The sequence below is a fragment of the Chaetodon auriga genome, chromosome 3 (assembly GCF_051107435.1).
Source record: "Chaetodon auriga isolate fChaAug3 chromosome 3, fChaAug3.hap1, whole genome shotgun sequence".
NCBI classification, from domain to species: domain Eukaryota; kingdom Metazoa; phylum Chordata; class Actinopteri; order Chaetodontiformes; family Chaetodontidae; genus Chaetodon; species Chaetodon auriga.
The window spans coordinates 4,749,396-4,775,039 of record NC_135076.1 but is presented as its reverse complement, the minus strand read 5'-3'; the positions used below and the strand labels follow the sequence as shown (position 1 = coordinate 4,775,039).

At 40.0% G+C, this 25,644-nt stretch overlaps 1 protein-coding gene and 1 pseudogene across 3 annotated transcripts in view; one reads left to right on the top strand and one right to left on the bottom strand.

Annotated features, from left to right (window-relative positions):
* Window positions 1-15,568, bottom strand: part of naaladl2 (N-acetylated alpha-linked acidic dipeptidase like 2) — a 518,168-nt gene extending 502,600 nt beyond the window's left edge. The window contains exons 1-2 of one of the 2 annotated variants that reach the window (XM_076723158.1): window positions 15,478-15,568; window positions 15,267-15,329 (exon numbers count right to left, since the gene is read on the bottom strand). The gene's annotated coding sequence lies outside the window, so the exon portion shown is untranslated. Of the gene's footprint in view, window positions 1-15,266; window positions 15,342-15,477 lie in introns of those variants that run through there. The other variant, XM_076723166.1, reaches the window with a different exon arrangement.
* Window positions 13,651-22,640, top strand: LOC143315791 (desmoglein-2.1-like; annotated as a pseudogene). Its single transcript, XR_013076185.1, has 6 exons — window positions 13,651-13,750; window positions 18,943-19,165; window positions 19,509-19,751; window positions 20,431-20,561; window positions 20,696-21,001; window positions 21,525-22,640. The product of XR_013076185.1 is annotated as a desmoglein-2.1-like (transcript).
* Window positions 22,641-25,644: the final 3,004 nt, after the last annotated feature.

Below are 25,644 nucleotides of genomic sequence, written 5' to 3'. Positions count from 1 at the left end.
ATCATCATAAACAGCTATAAACAATCTGTTTTGATCAAATCACATATAGATATTGAACCATGAACTTGCTAGAAGTACAATTCATTGTGAACGTAATGACAGAGACAAAGGAACCTGAGAAAGGGACTCTGCCAGCCTGCGCGCTGCTGGCCACCTGTATGGCTCGCCTTTGTGTGCAATGTAAGTAGGAAATGTCAACGGCAATTATAATGCAAAGCGAACCTTTTGTGAGTAAGATTACTGCACTGATATGTTGACTCTTGTCATACATGGTGACAAAGAATGTCTTTGACAATTCTCAGTAATTCTGGTCAGGGAAATGCGATGCCAGTGCCCCTGTGATATGTCTCCTGGACCCCCCTCTGCCCCCCAGCTGTGGCAAATATTTTCATGAGGTGGAACAAAAATTAAACAAATGCCAAGCCAGTGTTTTGGTTAATATTATCTCATCAGATCACCTGCTGTGACCGACTTGACATGTGAGAAGTGAATATTACCAAAGTATAACCTTTGAGGTGAGCCATGTTCATGATTTCAAAACCTGCTCAACTATACAAACTTACAGTACATTAAAGGTAATGATTTTCATGAAACTGACATTACATTTACATGTTATTCTGTAATGTAAAGTTTCTCTTGGCTAAGTTATCTACTAACATTTATCTGTATTCACTGGTAGACCAGCACTTTCACATTGTGAAATTTCTTAGTACCACCTATATATACCATGATATTCATTTCTATTTTTCTGTTTTTGCCATAGATATATAATAGTCTGTTATGTATCTGTGTGTTTTTCCCCAAAAGAAAATGGCAATTGATTTGACTATGTTATGGGATTTTTTGGGACATACTGGGCCTATATTTTTGGAAACTATCATTAAAATATATTCATAGTATGTCAAAATGAGTACGATCTTTCTGTTGTGGATTGTAAACATAACAAAGTTGGCCCCGGTTCAAAGAGACCAGAAGGATCCATTTTATAGTCTGGCACCTGGTTGCTCACACGCTGTTATTAGCTGGGGGCTACACAACCACTGTCCAAAGGTTGACACCCAGAAATGTCCCAGACAAAGCCAAATAACAAAATACAGGCAGGGGGTAGGGTCTCTGCAGATACAGACACGACCACAGACTCGTAGTGGTTCATAAGTGATCTACATTGTTTTTTATAAAAAATCTGCCTTTGAGCCAGACCAAAGAAACCAATAAAAGGACACGTCAATTTTAAAGAAAAAAAAAGAAAAAGAAGTGTTGTGGAAAGAGGAAAGAGCAAGATCTGGTTAGGTTAGGTTAAAATCTTTATTCTTTGGCATCACTACAATCAGCATAAATTACAAACAGAGGAGAGACTGAACAAGAAGGGATGTGTCAAGATGAAGTAACCAGGCTGGTATATAAGAATGAGGGATAACAGGATGAAAAACAAGTAACAGAGACAGATGAAGAAGGAGCCACATGAATCCACCACTACCGGTCCACCAGGTTTGTCAGTATAAACAGATACAAATAAGTATAAGTCTAAAAATATCATAGAATTGAAATGTGTATTGTGATACTTGTTTATTGTCATTGTCCCGCTGTAAAAATTGTCTCTCTCTTTTCAAAACATTTATATGTTGAAGTAACTCTCAGGTGCCATGACTGAGATGTTAAATAACATAATGGGTATGTTGTCGTCTCCACAGATATTTCTAAATGCAGAGATGATGCACCTGTGCAGCCACTTCTGAAGCTATAGCCAAGGACCTGTGATCTCTCTGCCGTAAAAAGCCTCATGGAAGTGATGTTTGACAGTTCTTCATTTCATAAAGAAACACAATTCATTAGAGCAAGTAATTTGTCTTTTTCAAAGTCATTCTATTAGGCTGAGACCAAATAGAAATTCTGTTAGTGGTCAGAGACTGCTGGTGCAAGCCTCTTCTAAAAGCTAAGCAATGTTTTATATATACTTTGGATGGATTCTTCAGGGGATTATTGCCGTCTTTTTTTCTGAGTAGGTGTATTAGCACAATGTTAAATGTGTTTGTTAATTACAATAAGCTTTCAGTTTGTTCCACTGGTGCACACACATCTGTTGCATATGTTTTCTGAGTAAACTGAAGGCCGGCATATTTTCTAATTATACTCAAATATGGTTTAAATATTTAAAAAACAAACAAACAAACAAACAAACAAAAAAAAACATACAAACAAAAAATCCTGTATTCCTGTTTTTATATTTCTCAGAAAATGGGAAATAGTTTGGCCAATCCTGGGAATCTTGTTTCTAGGGTTTAAACCCTACTTCAGAGTGTGTTTGATTCACTTTAGGAGTTGGAAGATGGCAACATATAAGGGGAAAGGGATGTTGAGACATTGGAGTCAGATAATAAATGAAATGTCCTGACAATCTCAGACAGTCAATTCAGAATGAAGTTCCCAACAAAGCCTTAGCTATCACTGTGAGGAACATCGTGTACTTACTACAGTCTCCGCCGGATAAGTATAGATAACAGATGTTTTCTGCCCGTCTTAGATAAAATGCTGAATGTGCTTCACAAACAATTCTGAAAAGAAAACTGTAATATCACGACTGCCATCCAGAGCTTGAATCCCTCAAGTTCTGCATTCCTACAAGAGGAGGCTGTGTTTTTATTGAGCATTATGCATAATTCTAACACTGAAGAATTGGGACATGGATTACATCAATTCAAAATAATCTTATTTTAGACAGGAAAAATAAAGAATGGAATGCTGAGGCCCTCAGATGTGGTAGAGTTAGCACTGTATGCTAATAAGTCTTCCTTGAGCTATTCAAACTGTCCAAAATTACTGTTGCAACAACAGCAAGTACAGCTAAATGTAAACAGTTTTTATATTTCTGAAATTGGTCAAAGAAAATTGGTCAAAACTCAGCTTTGATCTCCCATGGCAGATGATGATTTCTTCACGAAAAACTACAGAATAAACTTTTAAACTTTTTTTTTTTTTAAACCCATATTAATCCCAAAAGAGGGAAGTTGTAATTATTCTTGGGCAGTGATAAATAAAATGTACATTAAGACTGAATGTATTTATGTTTTTTGTTACATACTGTATGTATCTTTAGTCTTGTGGACAGCCAAACCTATGAGGGTGCTGGTGGTATTAATATATTTGGTACCTCTAAAATCACATGTCTCACATATGCTGCTCTTGAAATGTTCTAGAACCACCAGTGCTGAAATGGCTTTGCCTGTCCAACTTGACTCTACTACACAATACCATCACAAGAAATGTTTTTTCACAGGGATGAAGCCTTGCACTTTAGTCCCAGTTTCATTATATAATGTTAGGCTTTAGCCGCTAAATAGTCTGGACCCAAGGATGCAGACCTGGACACAGGACTTATGAGGCAAATAAAGATTTATTAACAAAATGGAAAAACAAAAGGCGCACTCAAGCAGGTGGAGAAACAACAAAATGAAAGGCGCACTCAAAAGGAGTGGAGAATAACTAAAGGAGCTCCGACGAGGCGGGTATGTGGTACAGGCACGCATGGAAGCGGCAGGTAGGCACTGGAAACAAAAGAAGCAGACAATCAGTGGCAATACTAAACAGTAGAGCATTACGTGTTTCTCAGGAGGAGAGGAAGACAAAAGAAACGTAGTACTCACAACAAGTAGACCAGACACCGTCATGGGAGGATGAGGAATAATCCGGCACAGGTAAGAGAGGGCTCTCTCCTTAAATACTGTGCCAATCAGGAACAATGCCTCACAGGTGAGCCCCAGCAGGGGCGGAGTTCGCTGGGAGCATGGAGACGCCCCGCTGCACAGACAGGGGAGGACAGACAGACAACAAACAATAGGGAAAAGGGGCAAGGAGAAACAAAAGGAAAGACAGGCAGGCAGGATCCTAACATAAAATCTGATAAATGCGACTGCCATAAAAGTCAGTGAACTATTTAAATTACATTCTTGCTCAAAAGGTGAGTGTGCAATGTATTGATAATTACTGCTACACTGCACACATGAAGTTGTGCATGTATTTTGCACTGGAATATTAATGTCCACATTTTCTTTCCTGTAAAGTATGCAATAGAGACATGAAGGAGGAGTTTTTTCAGGCATATTAGGGCTCTGGAGTTATGCTTGTATAGACAGTATCAGGTGAGTGGCAGTTGTTGCACTTAAGTGTGCGTGAAGCTCATGACAGAACTCAACTATGACTGCCAAGAAGCACTGCAGGAAGGAATCCAATGACTGAGCTTCAAACATTTCCAGAACCTGCAGCTCTGGCTTTACTGAGCTGCTGGGGTTGCATGGAGGCAGGCGGTTATCTGATTATCTGAATAAGAAGAGTAAAACTGAGAACAGGACTTTTACATCAAATCCATGTTGAAAGTTTGATTTTCGGCCAACAAAGCCAATCAGATTATGCAGCAAACCTAGAACATGCCTCACTTATGTGCAAAAGAAAGGAAAGATAATTGAGCAATGCAAAGTTCACAACAGCATTTCCTAAAATAGCAAGTAAGATATTTTGTTGTGATGGAGAAGACAGATGGTCAAAGGTGTGGATCTGTGTACTAGTATTATTGTTATACTTATAACAGTAATAATAATTGCTATTTTGATGCTATCCAAGGTTCAAGCATGTGGGATTAAAACCCTTTGAGAATTATTTGTATTGAAGAGGCCGTTACAATAACTCCAGAATGATGAAGTCAAAAACAAAATCATCCGGCACAGATCAAATCCATTGAACAAATTGACTCCTATTTGTGCGGTGACTTTATTCATCAATCTCTTAATATTCTGCACAATCTTCTTTTCAACAATTCAAATACCAACATCAACAAAACATTTGCAGGAAACATGGAATAAGGAAAATTCCACCGTTTGGGCATGATGGTGAAGAAAGTTTAAAAGTCCTATAGCTGAAGCCACAACTGTATTTCAGATTCATTTTATGGACTGATAATCAATCAATCAATAATGCCATACAGAGGCAGAGGAAAACACACCTACAGCAGGTAAGGCTTTGGATTTCTGCAACATCAGGATTAATATCTATTTTCCTTATCCTCTCCAAATTGCAATTAAGCAGTGATGTCTACTATCTATAACCCGTTTCTCAGAATGACTCCACAGCATTGCCGACAGCTTTCATATATTTTTGAGCTGTTGTTATGGAACACACTGTGGTGACAATACATTTGATAAGTCTGCTGATTGTAGAGATGGGAGCTGCCGCTTCAGGCTGACACCAAAAACAATCTATGTGCCCCTTTGTGTCAAAGTGGTGTTGTGCAACACAGTGAAACTGTTGCCTCAAGCAAAGAAAATATCATCTCACAGCCAAGTGCAAAAAACACTATATGGGTTTGTAGTAAATCTGTCTGTGCAGAGCTATTAGGTGCTTCAGGTCCATTAATCAGGGCCCTCTGGAGGCTTTAAAGGTCCAGGTTAAGTCTGATAGGTGACATTGTTTTTGCTGTGACTGCCGCCAGACTGTGGGCTAGAACTCCCGAAAGCATTACATCAGCCAAACAAGTCAGACTGTTTAAAGGGCATCTGAAAATGTATTTGTTACTTTTTTTTTTTTTTTAACTCTGTTTTACAAGTTCTTCTGGCCAGAGATTTTACTTCTTGCTTTAAAAAAGAAAAACACTTTCTTTTTTATTTCAATTTTATTTTGTCGGTTATTTTACAGACAGTATTCTTGAAGCCATCTGGTTTATAGTGTCTGCAGTGAACTTCACTAGTATTTGTGTCTTCTGTTCTTTAACATGCCTGAATATGCAAATTATGGGCCTAAAATGGGAGCTTTACACAAAGGGAAATGACAGTTCATGTAATAGGTTGAGACTGTACGAGAGTGACTCATTTAGAATTACAATGAACCAAGCAGCCATTCAAGTTCAAGTATGATTTGGTAATTCAGCTAATTCCAGTAACTGCCTTTCAGTGTTTGAATGTTGTTATCTCAGTGGCACAGCTCATGAAGCTCAGATAGCAGAGATGCAATTGTGTTAGCATCCCTTTGCTATCGCTATCAAAGAGCAGCTGCTTATAGCACTGGTTACATCAATAGCCATCCAATCAGCCTACCTTCACTTCTACTGAACCTGCACCACCTCATTTATCCAAGGAGGGGATCCTTCTGGCATGCAGCTGCTGTGAACTGCCTCATTTTCATGGAGCAAGTAAGTAAGTCAATAAAGCTTTACTCTATTTATGTCACACTTTTTAAAACATAGTTACAAAGTGCTTCACATACACAAAAGATAAAACAAACAAGGTAAAAATACAATATAAATGACAGCAAAATGAGAGACAGACCAGACAAAAGGTGAACCAGAACAATGCCACCAGCGGTTTAATTATGACAATGACTTTTTAGAAGTCTGAAGATTCAGCAAATCAGAAGGATGGGGGGCAATGATTCCAGAGGATTGAGGCTAAAACAGCAAAGGCAAAATCACCTTTTGTTTTGCAGTTGGAGCTGGGGTCATGCAGTTTGTTGTTTATTCTGATTCATTTAAGCACCACCTCCAGTATCTGAGGAGGAGTTCTGGCGAGAACTTGAACACTGGTCCCTGAGTTGCCACCAACTGGTCATAACTGGTATAACTACACTTCCACAGAGTCTGACTACCCAGAACCTTATGCTTTGACTGGGTCACCCTTGTCACCGAGTTGCCAAGTAGTGTCCTGAACCTCTAATCTATCCAGCTGATTCACCCACCCAACCCCACAAACGTATCAACAGATTCACCTCACAACCATCTGTTGACCTATCGATGTCTTCCATCACCATTTTCCTTACCTACCTCTCCTATATTACTATAGTCATCCATCCAGGCAATTCATCACCTTCACTGCCACCAAACCTATTCCACTCATCACTGTGCCACCTCCTGCGACTGGGACATGAACTCTGATCCCTGAGTTGCCAAGCAGTGTTCTTAACCTCTACTTATCCAGCCACTGTGAACCAATTCAGAGTGACAAACATGCAATTATCACTGCAGATATCACAGAAAAGGCATTTATACTCTTGACTCTGCAGCACTGACGAGTAATCTGTTATGCCATAGTGGGTATCTTTGAAGCACATCAACAATCGAAGCTGGCAGCTGTGATAGGAAGCACAAAGTAGAGCAGAGTGCAGAGTAGGGTTAGTGATAACGTGCCCTCTGGGAGCAGACACATGAGATCATGTAGCACTTTGTTAAACATGCCTATAATTAGTTCAATCTAGTGGCTGAATGTAAATAAGGAATTCTCTTTTGCAGCTCATATGTACTTGCAGAGATTAAGTTCAGAGGAAACATCTACATGCATTCAGAAATTATTTTCAGTCTAAAAACCTTTTAAATGTTTAACCTTTTATGTATTCTCTCCACGATATAGGTTGAAGTATACTTTAAAGTCAGATAACAGGCCATGATTGCTTCTGTGTGTGTAGCGTAAGTGGTGCATTGGAGCAAGTAATGGGAGACAATGAGTGGAGAAATGGATGACTCCTCAAAAGTCACCTTGAGTGAATAGAACTCATCATTCATATGTCAAATACACACACACACACACACACACACACACACACACACACACACACACACACACACACACGACCTCTCTCTGCACAACTGACCAAGGTCTTTGTCAACATTAAGGACACCCAGCATGTTGTACTGTACTTGGTGATATTCATCAGTCATATCTTCTACCAAATCTGCCTTCATCATCATTGCTAAAGATGACAATACTGACAGTGATGCAGTGTGTGACTCTAACACTGCCTTGTGCTGTGATTTTGTATGTGATCCTCACAAGTGTGACCTGAAGCAGGACACAGTCCAAGGCTATGTACATGTTGTCTAACACAGATTCTCAACTGGTGGGTGACCCAAAAGTGGGTCACAGACCCGTTTTCAGTCGCTCGTGGGTCTTTGTCTGGACAAAAAAGAAAATAATAATGTGCTTTTATTTTGAAGGGGATTTTTTATGAGTGCCGTCTATTCGTGTCATGGCTTGTCATTAAGAGGTGATGGTGGTTCTCAAAGCCAGACCAGTTGAGAACCACTGGTCTAGAGCAGTGATTCTCAACTGGTGGGACCTTTACCTGGCCAAAAAACAAACAAAAAAAAAAAACAATTTTAAGAAAGCAATCCTGTGCTTATATATTGAAGGGGATTTTTTATGTAACAGTGCCATCTTTTTTCCTCTATTTGGGTGACAGCTTGTCATTAAGGGGTGATGGTGGGTCCCCAAGCCAGACCGGTTGAGAACCACTGATCTACCAAACGTGATCACAGAGTGAGGTAATGTGATGGGTTTTTGAATAGTATTGGTTCAGACGTATGACTTCTGATTAGTTATGTATACCTTTTTTATATAGTGATGATATTGCCTGTTCATTTTAATGTCTTAATAAGTGTTTATCACACTGTAGCATAATGTCTGGATGTATTACTTAGACCAGTGAAACCAGTGGTTCTCAACAAAAAAAATCCCCTTCAAAATAAAAGTTTTTTTGTCCAGGCAAAGGCCACTTTTGGGTCGCGACCCACCAGTTGAGAATCACTGAGAATCACACCCTGTAATTTTGTTGCCAGTCTTCATTATTTTTGACTAATATTGGTCAGATGGATTCAAACCTGGAAGCAATAAAATAAAATGCCAATCCTTCATCTTGACTATAACTAAACTGCAATGTTATGAAACAAAAACACGAAAATGGTGATGTTTCTGTACAGGATTGAGCTGTAAACCCTGCTGCCAATAAAAAAAAAGTCTCTATGTCAGTCCCCTGAACTGAAAGAGCTAAATTGGTTGATATGTCATACATAAAATTTATGTATGACATATAATTGCATCACACATCATGTTTTACAGTGAAGAAAATTAAGCACAAAAGCCCCACACACTATCATTTACTATATCAAGGTGTTAATTCGACTCCAGACCTCGAAGCAGAAGAAGAAAAAAGAAGAATGAGATGAGGAACATGAGAGGGATGGAGTGCCTGCCAAAAAGGCTAAAGGTTTGTACAAATGTCTCACCAAATGGCAGGAGGCTTACCTGTACTTAATGAAGAGCATGTCAGTCAAAGTCATGCTCTTTGTGAAATATGTCACATGGATTGAAGTAAGGCGTCTGGGGGCATGTGGACAGCGGTAAGGGTGATGGGACGGCCCAGGGCGGGGTGCCAAAAAAAAATTCCTTTATTTTCAAATCCCAAAATAATGGCACAGTTTCCCATCCGATTTAACATAGGTTAATCAAAGACTTTGTGGGGATTCATTTAAAACTTCACTCAATCGGTTTTTGTAGCTCTGTAATCTTCCACTTTATATTAGGCTAAGTCCTGTATATTTACTGGGAGATTTCCACGTCAATTATTTGTGCAGGTATGGTTATTGAAAATTGTACTTACTCACTCACACCTACACTATAGTTTCTACACTGCTGCCACTTTTCTTGTAAAAGAGCTAAATCTTGTCTGCTTTTCCCAAAAAATTCCAGTTATGGAAAAAAGGGGGCATAGACTCACATAAAAAGATTAGATCCACAGTGCACAGAGGAGGACAGATGTGACTGTGCCGGCAGCGTCTGCTCCACAGCCAATAAAAACAGAGCAATATCACCTATAACCTAACTCTAAAAGGAAGCCTGAACTCTCCAAGTTCACTTCCTAGGTCCTCTCTGCCTCGACTGCAATGAACGTTGATGACTAGCTTGTGAGCCAGAAGGATAAACTAACTTTAGCTGGTACTAGCTAACTATCCTGCAAAGAAAACAATGCCTATGTTTCTCAAAAGCAATTCAGTACATATAAGTAATTGCAATTTCATTTTCACAAATTGAAAATAGGGTTTCTGCTCTACTAATCACTTCAGCAACACACTGTTTCCTACATCTCCTCCAGCATTGATGCACAACAGAGTGCTGAGTGCATGTGTACCTGCCATAGAGAACAGACACCATTTACCACAGGGAAGTACCATCAGGAAAGAGACAATGAATCCACTTGCATCGACTTCGCAGCAATATCACGAAATACAGAGAGGGAATCCAATTACAATACAATGTTTTAACTGACACAATGTGACAAATTGCTGTTCAATAGTGGCCCAAGATGGTTCAACTCTATTCGATCTAACACACTTTTAAAATGCATGCACAGTGGAAGCCCAGTGATACAAATGAATATTTGGCAGTTCGTAAGCTAAAACTACAATTTCGTCCCATTGCATATTAAATTCGTTAAAAGTTGATAACCATAAGTTGATTGTATAGATTATTAGGCATTGGGTTGGTAACATACTTCACACATAGAACAATTCTGCGATGGCTATCATTTTTACAGAAGCTAGAGGTTGAGACCAATTCACCTTACGAACATATATATATTTTTTCATTTTCTACAAAATTTGGTTAAGTATTGCCTTTTGCTATTTTGCCCAAATCAGGCAGAGGAAATCTAGTGCTACATAAGTGCAAGAACTTGATGTTCAGGGTTTTTTTTTTTTTTTTTTGTTAGTTAATTTCATGTCATTTTTTACTTGAAAACAGCTGTTTGGCAAAGAGTGCTCCACACAAGATCCACTTGTGCATGGAAGTCAGTCACATGATCAAAAGTAGTAGGTTTGCATTTAACTCACATGCCCTTATATAGTCTAAAATGGTTGTTTTATTCAATATGTATTTGCTTATATGACTTACCTCAAAACCTCGTATTATGTGGAGTTCCCTATGTAAAGTCATATTTCCCGTTTTATTTTATTAATATAAATCTGAGATTTGAAACTGAAGTATGATTGAGTTTCATTCTACTTTTTGCTAGTCTGTTTTATGCAGTTGTCTGCTCCAAGTCATTTTAAAACTAATCATCTGTGCCTCTGTGGTCTCGTTTCGTCTGTTGATTTGGCTACACAAGAATTTCCTGAAGCTAATAAAATAGTGCATTCAGTGCAACAGAGCCACAGCAATGCTCAAACATTAACCTATAAACCACTAAATCATCTCAAAGTCTGCATTTTACCGTATCAACCCTCGCGGACCCTGAGGTCCTCCGACACCGGCCTTTTATCCATACCAAAAGCCAGAACTAAAACCCACGGTGAGGTGGCATTTAGCCACTATGCTCCACACCTGTGGAACAGCCTGCCGGAGGGCCTCAGGACCTCAGAGACTGTTGATATTTTTAAAAGAAGGTTAAAGACACACCATTTTAATCAGGCTTTTAACTGACCTTTAAATTCTCTTACGTCCTTATCATTTATCTTATGTTGATGCCTTTTATTTTGCTGTTTTATTTTCCGTAGTATTTTATCCTATTTAATGTACTTTATTTATTATCTTGTGCATTTTTCTTCCTTTAACTGTTTAATTTATTTTAGTTATCTTATATCATGTCTTCTACTTTTAACTCCAGTGTTTCCTCAGGGGAGTCCTCCACACTGATGGTTGTATCTGGTCTGCTGCTGGGGGCGCTGTTCCCGGGTCCCTTCGGCTGTGTGCTGACCAATCATGTCCATCTCATCAAGTAATCAGTTCACTGAATGTAACTTGTAACATTAGTGCATGATAAACATTAAGACTGCCCTCACATCAAATGATACTTGTGATTCTGATAATTAACATCTGCTCATCTGTGCAGCGTTTTCAATTTACCTCTCAATTTATGGTTTATCTTATTTAAAACTCTTTCAATTTGGTCAGTAAACACAACACCAGCATCTAGCTATTAAAAGCTTCTCCCACTGTATTCCATCAAAAAGAAAATTGTATGCTTCTTTTCTGCCAAGTCATCAGGCAGCTTGCCTGCAGCACACTAACCTGTACCTGCAGAAGGTACCTCGACCAAAATCTGCTATCAACCCAATATTGCTTCCTGGCCAAGACTATTTTGAATTCTGTGATGTTTGAAAAGTTTAACCAATAAATACCAACTGCTTCAAAATTGCCACCATTTATTTACTGAACAGAGCTGTCAGTGTTGGAGCTTGTCAATGACTTGGTGAAGCCTGAGCTTCCCAGATAATAAGATCAGGTATCCCACAAATCTCACTCTTTACTAAAACAGCTCACTTTTTACAGGAAACACACAGACATGGCAACTCTGCTTACAACTTACCGGTAACACTTTAACAAGTAAAACTAACAACATCCATCCATAACACATCCATTCCAAAATCTACAGACGTGATAACTTAGAAATATATGGTGGGATTCCATGCGATACAGTGGCCTGAGTGAAAACCTCATAAACACCAAGACAGTGGACTAAATTTTGAAAAATCAACAACAACGTGTGTTTTGACAATGTTCGTGTTAGCCTGGATAATCCACTGACCTCACTGTGAACAGTTTAAAGTGAAATTGTGTTTTTGCAGTATTAACATCCTTGCTTGAAGATGCATTTCAATCCATTTTTGAATTAGTTGGCATCCCAAACACTTCTTCCTTTAGTGTATGAGGTCTTCCACTAACTAACTACTGACATCTGCTACAGGGCAGGCATTGATGGAATCAATCCTGACAAACTGACTACACATGGAAAAAGGTTTACACGGATTGTACCAATAATGTGGCAATCAGAGGACTGGACTCTGAGACCTCATGTCATACTTTCAAGTATCTTTAGATCTGCTGTACCCCTTTAACCTCTAACCCACCATGTTTTTCCATGATTTGAGCTCTAACAGCACAGATGACTGCACTGCTAAAGGCCATTGGCTCAAACCTCATTTCCACTGAGTTTTATTATAAAGGTCATTCTTTCACAATTGTGCTTCTCAAGTTGAGATGCTTTCTTACTCGAAAACAATTATCTACAGGCAGTTATGAATGTATATGATAGCAATGAAACCCCAGTGCCTTGTCGCTGCATGTTTTAAAGCCTCACCATTCAACCAATAATCTAAACACTGATCAACTTAACATAATGTTGGCCTCAACACTGTCCAAAGAAGTCCGCTCAAGGCAGGGATTTAACTCTTAACTGCTCTGATAGAGCTATTCAACAAGCTCTAGAGAAAGACCTGGTTTGTGTGGGCAGCTCCCAACTGCATAAAGAGTGGAAACCCCACAGTCCCTCTGGAACACCTCTCCTAGGCTGTTGCTGTGATTTCTCTGATAGGTTAGAACCATGTATATTTGCACACGTCGCAGCCATGCCTTTGAGACTATAGAAATTGAAAGTAAAAAACATCACATCAAATCAAAGGTATCCACCTATTCAGCTACTTTGTGAATAACCTCCATAAGGCCACTTGGAGGCCATTACAACTACCCTCATCAACAGCTCCTCAGCCTTTCAAAAATGTAGCAGCGACAGACAATGGTGCCACTTCTTTGGTGCCACTTTATATCCTCCTCACTGTTTAATGGAAGGTCGGCTACACACAGCACAACAGGTGTCCTGCTCAGACCCACCCATACACACACATGCTTAGTGTAAGAAACCTGCTGGCTGCAGTCCACTGAATCCTTGGTGAGCGACATGCATCATTAACAGCTTTTAAACTGCAGAGGCGTCCTGCCTTCAGGATCTTATAACAGGCCGTCCGTCTCCCCCTCCTTACAACATCCCACCCACTACACACACTCTTTAAAGTGTTACTGAAGAGGCTTAACAACCCATTCCAAAAGCCTGCATGGGGTATTTGTACTCCATAAAAAAACGCTACAAGCTACAAATGGTGCCTCACTGAGTGCCCTTATGGAGCATACACCAGTTGATGTGCTGAGATGGTCAAGGGCAGCAGCAGGTGAGTAAAAGCATTTTATCTACAACACACTTGTTTTCCAATAATTGTTCAAAGAGGTGTGAGAATTGTTAGAAGTGGGTAAAAGCACAGTCTTGTACCAACTTATGAAAGCATACATGCATACACACTTTCAAGTCAAATTTTCAGGATATGATTCTGTCAGGATGGGATGACAAATCTAATGTGCTTGTAGTGTGCAGGTTTTTTCTTTGAAGCAGCTGCATTGGTGGGCTGATGGAAGGCAATCCTTAATCAAAAAGACATTTCTTGCGATGATTTTCAACCTCAAAAGAAGTATTTGGCTGCTTCAGCAGGGTCGACATGGTGCAAGCTGCTGGATCTTTGTAACATGCCACTTAAACGCCACACAATAACATATAGACTACATCTGACAATAGAGCTGAAAGAAGTGCCAGTGTTTGATGTCAATATGGTGCGGGTGCATTTAGCATGCTGAGGATCTGTTATGTGAGAGACTGAAAGCTGTAGCAGGTATTATGGGATATATATAGGTTTGTATTTAAGTGAAACACACACAAATGCACCTCACTGGCATGTTTCTAAAATGATATTACAGTTAGTGTCATGGAGCTGAAGTTAAATCCTTGTTACAGCACTGGAATTCGCTCTATGAGATTAAACATGCCTTAAAGCGATTAGAAAATTGTTTGGTAGGTACAAACCGATAAAAAACGAGAATACTGTAAGGCACAGTCTAAAATGGCTTCACAAATCAGAGCAATGAATTGCACAGTAAAATGAATGACTGTGATAAAAGGAAGATGACACATTTTTAGTAGTTTGAATGACCTACAGAAGGTAAACATTGTGTACAGATTTAAAGTCCTATAATATTTGTCGGATGAATCTATTGGTACAAAAAGGCTACTGCCTTTAGTTTAACGGAATATTTTTCGAAGTCTTCAGCGGAGCATTTTCGCATTTCATGGATCAAAAATGAAACCTTAAAGCTTTAAATTCATTAACGCTTTCACAGTTATAATGACGGTAAACCATATTATTGGCAATACAGGTGCATATGAATAGAAATTCTTCTGCGTAGGAATAATATCTGAGAGTAATTATAAAAAGCCATCATACAGCGCCGCAAAGAAAATGCAGAAATATCCAAAGATTTCAATCCCGAAACACTAAAAAGCACAGCAGCATCTCTTCGCAAAATTACAGAATAAAATAACCCCAGCAAACATACGAGATCAAAAAGGTGTCGTGTGTCTTTAATTCGCTGCCTTTGTGGCGGCGGCAGCAAGAGCGAGGGCATCCCAGGCGAACCACAAAGCCAAGGGTTAAAGACGATACCATGCTGACTCTCCCTAAACGACATGCCACGCCATTTTACCAGCTCTTTATTTCCCCGTCATCGCAAACCAGCTCCAACTTCCTGCTTGCTCGCATGCCATTCAAGGACAAGGATGAGAGAAGCAGAACAAGGGGGAAAAAAGGAGGAATCAGTGTTTCAACAACATTAAGGGAAGGTCATTGTCTGCGGGCTTACCCTGGGAGAGACGCAGAGGGCCTGAACCTGCCAGAACCTATCCACGGCGACCGGGAGCGGGACCTGCGAGAGACCAGAACAACAAAGACAGTTTGTGACAAAGCTGAGGCGCCGCAGTCCGAGAGGAGTAAAATCAAATGTGACATTTTTCATTTATTTGTAAATGCCTCCTTGGCGGCACACTCACTCGAAACGACAGTTGGGCTCTTACCAAGTTAACGGGAGCTGATGGTAGAATAGAGGGATCCTGACAGAGGTTGTAATGAGATGCCGCATTAGGGCCGCTCTCTCATCCACTCTCCCCTCTCTCGCCCAGGAGCACGCCCTTCACTTCCAATCTACTATCCCAACCATTTGGAAACGGTTAACCCTATGAAAAACTACACTAACCCTCTTTGGTGCTCTGATAAAACATTCTTTGTGGGTTTATTTTGTCAGAGATGCCTTTGATGCTACAAACGCCTTTGTCAAAGGGATTTCGGAGCATTTGGAGCCCTGGGAAGCTTGGAAAATGATTTACAATACCTGCCCCAAAAAAATAGGAATAGAAGCATTGTCTGAGGCTGTAACACACTGATTCGCATTGATGGGAAGTAACTACATAGATTTAGACAAGTATTGTACTTAAGAGCAATTTTGAGGTACTTAAATTCTATTTTATTGCAATTTTATGTTACTTAGTACTTCTGCCAGACATTTCAGAGAGAAATCTACTTTTAACAATCTACTTATGTTGGCTACTTTTCTAAGCTTTTACATACAAAAACATTATACAATGCATTGTTAAAGATTAAACCAGTGGTTCCCAACATTTTTTGGCATTATCTACCTTGTCTCAGATGTCTCAGTTGTTCGCACTTCCATCTCTAAGCAAAAATACATACAGCAAGTTTTCCCTTTTCCATTAATCATCTCACAATCTTGTGACTTTTCAGAGATGCACTGTAATAAATTACCAGCATTTCACAATAATTAACAGTATTATTTTACAGTAACTTGTTGTAATTAAGTTCCCTTGTAATATCCCAATGAATACCTGTAAAAACTACAGTATGCTTGGATTTTACAGCATTAAACTGTTATTTTACAGTAAAATCCTGCAATCAAAAAAACCCTGTTATATCACAACAAGGTCTGTAATATCACAGCAACACAGTAAAAAAAATGCAAGGATTTCACAGCATTCAGCAGTATTATTACAGTGAAATATTGTATTCAAATATTCCTGAGTAAATCACATCATGTAACAGAACTCGGCACTGAACCTGAAGATGTAATTTCCCTTCTCTTCTGGGCTGAATGGAGAAGGTGAGCTGCATGCATAACCTCTGTTTGCAGTACACCCATGTTATTTTAAATGATAATAATATTTACTTTCAAATGAACGTTATTGCATGACACAGTTCATATTTTGTTAGCAAGTGCCTGAAACAGTTGAATGTCCTCTCACACCATTTGCTAATAGTGATTGCTAGCTGAGCTAGCTACTGGAGATGTGACAAGGCCTCGAGTACTGTATGTAGAAGTAATTGGCGAACGGTAGCTACCTAGCGAAAGGCTGCCAGTAACACCATTACCAAATATTAACACTATTAGCTAACTAGCTAGCGTTAGCTAGCTGTAGCGTTTGCCCATGTGGTCTGATATAGGCTAGCTAACGCTAGCTAGCTAACGTTAGTGTTTGCTATTTACCACAACCTGGATCAGACAAACCTGGCTAAAAATGGCTAAAAATAATTTTATGGTGAGAGGAAGATCCAACAAGTTTGGATTATAAATCTGTTAGGGTGTGATATGGGAAAAGGCACAGATGAACACCTTGATAAATGCTGCCTGCAATACATAAGTCTATTTAAAACTGAAACTATCTCTACTTGCTTCTTGGGCATCATTCCTGAAAGAGGCTCAAAGACCAAGAACCCCTTTTGAGGAAACTGATAGACTTTGAGTGGGCATCATAGTTTTTTTTGCTGCAGAAGTTGTCAGGCTCAGTTTTGAGTGCTTTTTTTGAAGACAACTTTGCACTACAAGATTTTTGTACAACGCTGTTGCGTGTGGATTGGAATGTGTGAGACTGAGAGGAGCGTCTGACCCCTTCACGACATCCCTTCATCGCTCTCTCCCTTCCTCTCTTCCCTTGCCATGTAGGCCTCATTCCCATCCTCTTACTGTTATTGTGACACAGCTGGGTAGTTGAATTGCAAGTTTCTGCGCAATTTCTCAGCATTTTAAGATGGCTTTGAAAAGTTTGACAAGGACTAGGAAGTTGAATTTCTTGAATTCTTGAATTTCTTGGCATTTATGTTGAATAACCTTTATTTGTAAATAAATATGCCATTGGGCTAACATTGACTTTACCTCAGAGTTGTGTGTTGGTGGGTGTGTGTGTGTGTGGGGGGGGGGGGGGGGGGGGATTTTCACAGATGTGAAATTACAGCAAATTGCTGTAAGTACATTTTACAGTATATTGCTGTAATACTTACTGTGAAAGTCATGCAAAACTTATCCAATAATTTATTGTGAATTCACAATAAGTGGTCTAAACATTACTGTGTATATATATAAGTGGCAAAACTACACACAAAACTGACTCCACCTCCAACTACACCAGTAAGATACTGCTTACATATTGATACATCAGTATCAGTCAGTCACAGGGACCAATATGATTTTTGATACTTCACATGACCATAGGTACCATTTCGCTGGTTCACTTATGCAGTATTTCAAAAGCAAAGATAGTATCGGTACTTAAGTAAAGATCTGAGTACCTCTTCTACTACTGCTGACTTGTATATTGTTATATACTGCATTATTATATATCTCATCATACCGTGTGTTAAATACTATGTAAGTAGAATCTTTAACAATGAGAAGTTAGCCCAAGAAAACATTTGACACACAGGAAATACAAAATCCATTATCATTTAAAGTGATTGAACAACCATTAAAAGTAATGATTGAGTCATAATTTCCCCTCAAATCTGGGTCAAGCTGGAAAAAGGTCTCAGAGGAGAGCCAGCGAGAAAATGAACTATTACCCTCTACAAGTGTGTGTAGTGCCCTCTAAACTGTCCTCGCACATTGAGAGAGTGTGCTATATAGTAGGCAGCATGTGAGCAATGAGTTATGTACTTCATTAAGCTCAAGTAATTTCCCTCCCAGATATCACGTCGCCTTCAATCCATCCTAGCAGCCATGAGCTATATTTAGCTCTATGGAGAACAATGCCATGGCTCATCATAACAATGTAGGTAAAGGTGTTTGGCTGAGGCCAAGTTGTACAAGGTGTCACTAAATTAGAAAGAAACATTCTGGCCTATATTTAAGAACCAACATGGATAAAAATGTGTAGGTTTTCAGTGGCAACTAATTAATCATCCTTACCGTACTTATCTAACTTACTCCTTAATAATTCTACTGTTGTAATTAGATTCATCATCACCATGACTTGAAGTCTCCAAGATACCGTGGTTAAATTTTAAGTATATTAGACCTTCACTGAACCGTATACCATTATCTATTTAACCCTTAAACAGAAGCAACAGCAGCATAAGCTCAGGTCACGACAGTTCAGCACACTTTAACGTTTGTCTATGAACTTGTCCCTGAAGAACTGTGTAAAAACAAAGGAAATGTTTAATGATCTGTTCTTATTTCTGTTTTCCCAACACAGACATGCCTGCTAAAACAGTCACCGGCACCATAGCCATCCAGGTGCAAGATTTTAATGACCACTGCCCCACCCTGACCAGTGACATCCAGACCATGTGTGTCACGGATGATTCTGTTATTGTGAACGCTAAAGATGAAGATTTATTCCCTAATGGACCTCCGTTTGACTTTGAAAATTGTCCCAGAGGGCACTAAAGGCAAATGGAAGGTGGAGCATCTCAATGGTGAGGAGAAAACTATCAATAATTTTAAAGTAATGGTAGACAGATATATAAATAGAAAGATATATATAAAGTTAGAAATGGCTCTGTTTTTTTCCTTGGGCTGCCAAAGTGAAGAGGGTTTTTTTGTTTGTTTGTTTTTTTAATTCTATGAATTGCTTTACGTGTCACGAAAAACAGGGTTAATAACAAGTTTTGACCTTAAAACTAGCACTAAGATTTTTCTAACTAGAATGGTTGGTATGGACCAGTGGACTACCAGAATGTGTGGAACCTTTTAAGATAGAATGTGATTTTCTTCACTTCTCATATATTTCATTTTTCTATATTTTCTTATTATTGGTAGACACTGCAGCTATCCTGAAGGCCCAGGAGTCGATGTGGCCTGATGTCTATGAGGTGGAATTTTTGGTGAAGGACCAGCAGGGCCATGCCTGTCCAGAACCACAGAAAGTGAAGGTTCGAGTTTGTACCTGTGAGGATGGAGTTCTGTGTGGGAAACTAGGCAGCAATGGTCAGACCAGCAAAGGCGCATTTTTGGGACCTGCAGGCATCAGAGTGCTATTCCTGGGCCTGCTGCTCTTACTACGTGAGTATGATGTGGTGTTCATTCTCGTGAAAACTCATGTGATCAAAGACCTGACATGTTGGCATGACTCAATTTAATCCCTAGACAGGCTGAATTGAGGTTAAGTCCAGTCAAAACAAAAGATAAGGCCAGAGCAAATAAATCAAAACCAAGACGAAACCAGGTGATACGTCTTTTCTCTGAAATGACCACAACTGTTGTTAACTTTGGCACGAAAAACAGTGTTTCAGTAAGACATTGATTATGAAAATAAGTGAGAAAACAAGTTTTCAGGTGATTTTAAATGCTCCACCATCCACAAGGAAGCAATAGGTGTGGTGGGAAAATGAATCCAATAACAGTTTCTCATGGCCTCAGTTTTGTTCTGACCAGCAGGTGGCAGTCACCAAATCTGACAACATACTCATAGCCAGACTGTCAGACAACTCACAAAATACAATATAATATAAATAAAAATTACAATATGAAACATACAGCAGAGTGGTTATAGAATGACCTAGTGTTGCTAAAAAAGAACCATATGGTGGCCTGTTACAAGAGAAGATATAACCACATTATATGTGTGCCAAGTAAACTGAAACTGCACCTCTTTTTTGGCAGGACCACACCAGCAATGCAGTTCCTACATCACACTCTGGAGTCATTAGATTAGACTTAAACTTTGTTGTTGTTTTTACAGTCATTCCTCTGTTGCTGCTCTTCTGCCAATGTGGGGGGGCTGGGGGTCTGCCAGGGGGCTTTACTGAGATGCCTTTCGACACCAAATCACACCTCATTAACTATCGCACTGAGGGCCTGGGAGAGAACACGGTAAGACCAACATATTTATATTAACATGACCACTACTGTTGAGGGCAGAAATGTTGCAATACATACTGGACACTTGCTATTCAGATGATGACTGTTGACTCTGTTCTAACATTTGGATCACTGGCCTGTGATAGGAGGTGCCACTACTGAACATACAAACACAAAAGGATGGAGATGTGATGATGGATATGGGCATGGCTAACAATTTTTCAGCAATGGCACCAATGGCAGGTTTGGATTTCAAGAAATCTGTTGCTTCCATGGATGGGATGAATGGGGGCATGTATCCAGATGTTTTTTCAAGTGGCCACGGAGAAGGGACATGGGGGATGATTAATGGCCTTTACTCTGGGTTTGAAGCCAGAGAGTCAAGAGGAGGTGGAGGACTTTATGACGGAATGGCTCTGCCAGACCATTTCCTGGGACAGTACTATTCTCAGGTGAGGAATCACTGACATATTTCGAGTTTTTACTTTCTGTAACCCACATCAGGCTTTTGCAGTCCAGGACTTATTTATTGTGATGATCTTGGAATGCTGGAAAAAACAAATCAAACTGAATGAAAGAGGCATAGCTGGAAATGCCCAATCGCAAATTTCTTTGCTGCAACAGCTCTGTACTTTTCAATTAAAACAAAAGTTTAGTTTGACCTTTACTCTTCAGAACTTTAAGAGCCATTTGAGCTCACTAACTCACTTTGTGTTAATGGACATACTGACTGCTTATGAGAATGTGCTCTTAAGCACCACCATTGTTTTACACCAGAATAACTAATTAGGCTGTGATGTTACAGTACGTGAACATGCACATACCTTTCGTATTTCTACATACTAATCATTTTATTTCTAATTTGAGAATTTTGTTTAGTTTGGGTGAGAACAGTGCATTCATTTTTGCATCACAAATGCAAAAAGGAAAGAAAAAAAGGTAACTGTTGATGATTTCCTTATTTTCTTTCAACAGAAAATGTCCAGTGGAAACAAGAATCTTGGAGTGAAGGATGGTCTTCTGGTTTATGACTACGAGGGCCAGGGCTCCACTGGTAGCTCAGTGGGCTGCTGCAGCCTTCTGGAGTCTGACAATGACCTGCAGTTCCTCGATGTCCTCGGGCCACAGTTCAGGACCCTGGCAGAGGTGTGTGGAGGCAAGAAGACCCCAGTTGAAGTAAAACATACATTCACTCCTCTACCAACTGCATCAGTCAACACTCAGAGCTCAGTATCAAGTGTGGTGACTGCCCAACAGCTGCCCCCACCACCCCAGTTGCAGCCGACTGTGCCTAAAACACAGCAGACTGTGATCAGAGAGACATCTGAGCATTCTCAGATGGTGAAGGAAAATGCGGTAACTGTAAGACAAGGGATGACCACAATGAATAAAGGGATGGTAAATCAAGGCCAGATGCTCCTGCTACAACAACAGCAGCACCCTGTCTACTACACCACCACCCCTGTGCTGCAGCCAATTAACTATGTAGTCGAGCCACAGGTTCAGAACACCGTGCTGCTGGCTGAGGCACCAGCCACCATGGTACTGGTTAACGGCACTCAGGACCTGGACCTGCCCAAGGTTTGCTTGTACAGGAACAGAGAGTGATGTGGACAGTGGACAAGCCCAGGGCCCTGGGATGGTATTGGTGGAGATGAGTGGACTCCAGGGGGCTGGTGCCAACATGATCAACACTGACAACTTCTCTGGTCGTGGAGGGCAAGGTTCCTGCAGGGTCAATGAAAGTGCTGAAAGGGAGCCAGACCTGCCTCGGGCAGGGGGACACTCTACAGCGAGGAGGGCTTTCAGGATCTCAGAGTGTACTGGTAGTCAGAGGACCAATAAACAGCGGAGGGCAGCTGCTGCAGGGGGCAGGACCTCTGTCCCAGATGGGTGGTATCTCTGGATCTCAAAGAGCACAGCCCCCTCCCAACGCAAAGTGATGATGCAGGAGACCAAGAAGGTCAATGAATGACAGATTGTCAGGACAACAAAGAACATTTTCTGTGATGCCAATAAGATTGTTCCTCTGGCCTGGTCCAGGTGGTGATGGGATGCTTGTGGGACTCAACTGATGCAAGAAAGCTAATGGAAAAGGGGCAAGTTCCCTGTGCTCCTTTCTTTAAATTTGACAATGGAATTCTAGAAAATAAATTCCAGGCCTCCTTCTAACAGTGCCCTCCCAAAGATTTGGGGTAAAAGGCAACATTACAGCTTGGACATGGACACTTTCCATATAGAGCTGGTACAGACCAAACTACAGAGACCCAACAGTTCCCTCATGAGCAAGCACTTGGCAACAGTGGCAAGGAAAAACATCCTTTTAAGTAGAAGTAAATTAAATGTTAGCAATAAAATGGAATAATAACAATGGTATACTGACAGTCCAAACAATCCCAGCTGACCTATCTAGTGACTTTACCTTGTTCCACACCTCTACTGCTATGGATTTGGCTTGGCATAAAGCACTGCAGCACAGCTATACAGACACTCCCTTCTCCACAATGTTTCTGTGTCTTACATATGAATATTTTTTTGTATTTTTTTTTAACTTCAAAACTTCAAACTTTATTTATTTATATGGCACTTTTCATACTTAAAAAGCAACACAAAGTGACTCACAGAGGCTAAAAAATCGTGCTATTGTAAGTTTTGAGGTGTTGATATAAAACTTCATAGTGGACTGTTAGTTTTGATTTTCTCCATTTCCTTTCAGCACTCCTGCAGTGTCTTTTCAGTTGCTTAATTCAGTGAGAACAACAGGTGCATCGGTGCCAAGCCATGTCTCTGTAAGGAGAATACCATCTAGCTTTTTGTCCAAAATTAAATCGTTTATGATAAAAGATTTGTTTAAAAGAGAGCGCACATTCAGCACAGCTAATTTGACATCTGTGCTGAACATGCGCTTATCATGGTGTTTTAAAGGAATGTTAAGAACAGTGCTGGGTCTAAAAACATTCCTGGGTTTTAACTGTCTGTGTGAAGTGACGGTTCTAATGGAGTGAATGTCCTGAGTTTTTGGTGGCTGAGAGGAGGTTACTGATGTAAAGGTGTGTAGGGGAATTACCTCTAAATTAATGTTGCATTCGTTAATAAGACCAAGGGCACCAACCTTCCTCAGCTAAGAAGGATTTTGTATATCATATCTGGTAATGCTGATGTAGTGAACGAATGAACCAACAGTAGATCAGTCTGATAATCTAAGGCGTAAACTCTCAGTACAGCGATTGCTTATATCCAGTTCAACAGGACACCGTATGACAACGACTTGTATGTAAAAGATTATTTATTAAACACAATAATGAAATGAATATGAATCATGGATAATGCAAAAGATTATATGGATGAGATGAATTAACACAAACGCTGCACAGAGGAACTTACGGCAAGAGAATGGTAAAATGAGTTTGGCGATAGTGAGAAGTAGGTTTTTAGAGGGGAAAGGGGGACGCGAATATGAAGTTAATTTGTTGAATGAACGATTTAGAGAATTTAAACAAATTGACAATATCTCAACCTCGCGGACCAACTCTTATTCAAAACCGCTTAAGTATGCCTACTTTGTCAGCGACGTTCCTAGATGTCTGCCCCGAACTGACACGAAGAGGCTCCGCGTCGTCGTCCGTCACTCTGATCTGCACAGCGGTCTGCCGGACGAATCAAGCGAAACACTGTTGAGAGCCGGTGTTGGACAGGGATGTCTCGGGAGCTGAGGGTCTTCGGTGTCGGTTACAGATGAGGAATGGCTTCCGATGGTTATTTAACCCGGACCAGCGGGTCAGCAGTAGGCTACAGGTCTTCGGTGCAGTCAGTTAGTTGTTGGCCGTTTGGCAAGGCTTTTGATTACTAATAATAACATTGAGAAACTCTTCGATGGCCGGTCGAAAATGTCTTCAAAATTATTATTACGTGACTACGCTGTAACAACAAAAATAGGAATTATGCGGCTTGGCGTGGCGAGCAAAAATGAAAGTTTCACGAAGATTAGAAAAGTGCGTTTTCTGCAGAATTATATCAGGCCACTCTGTGTAGTTGTGAGCAGCAACAAAAAGACTGAGAAAACGACGGAGCGGAAAAATACTTGAAAACTAAAGACAAAGAACTTAACACGAAGAAAGAAAAACTAAAACACAAACTGGCTAACTTTATCATCGCTCCAGGGCGTGTCTAATCGATAGGACGTCACGCATGTGGGATGGTTCGCAGACGCGCAACGTGATTTCATTTCACAGAGCGGGAATTAATTAATGATTCATACGAGGGCTCATCTGCTTCTCACTATCGTAAATCGAATATATTTTAAAGGATCAATTTTCAATGGCACTTCAACAGCAACATGCGTGTTCACTACATGCATTAGACAGTTCTTATGAATAACGACAACATTAAACAATGGACATGGTAACATTTTCTAATACTAATCCTAATAAACATGATGACTAAGGGTATAACGACTTTAATATGATGAAGGAATAAAGAAGGGCAGACTATATTTGCCGAAATGATTATCGCTATTATGGTTACTTATTAATAAATGTCTCCCGCTAAGCACATTCAACCTAACCGCTATGAACCTCTAGATGGCGGTATGGTTACATGGCAGAAATTCAGAGAAAACCTTTGAAATAGTTAAATTCACAGTTTCGTCATTCTGTAAGTTAGAAACACCAGGAAAGCATTGTTATTGTACAGATCACGAGCTTAGCAATGTAATAACATCTACGGTTAAATCAAACATTGAGATTTGGTTAATTTGGTAGGTTAAGCAAAAAGGCACACAGACATACAGAACAGTTTGCTTCAGGAATGTCTAATTTACAACCCATCAGCATTATCTGGTTTGAAGATTCCTTTGAGACATGGCATTTGTCCATCCAGGCAGTTTTATTGTCCTTAACTCCCATGGGCTATCAAGAAAGAGTTAGCACCTCCATTAGAACGTCTTGACCAGATGTAAATTAGAAGTAAAAGTGTTATCAGTGACTCTTGTTGTCCCGAAAGAGTGTGAGAAGATGTCTCTAAACCAGACATCCTGTCTCTGCCTGGGTTCACACCTTCCTGTGAACCTTCCAGATGGTCAATAACTCTTAAAAGT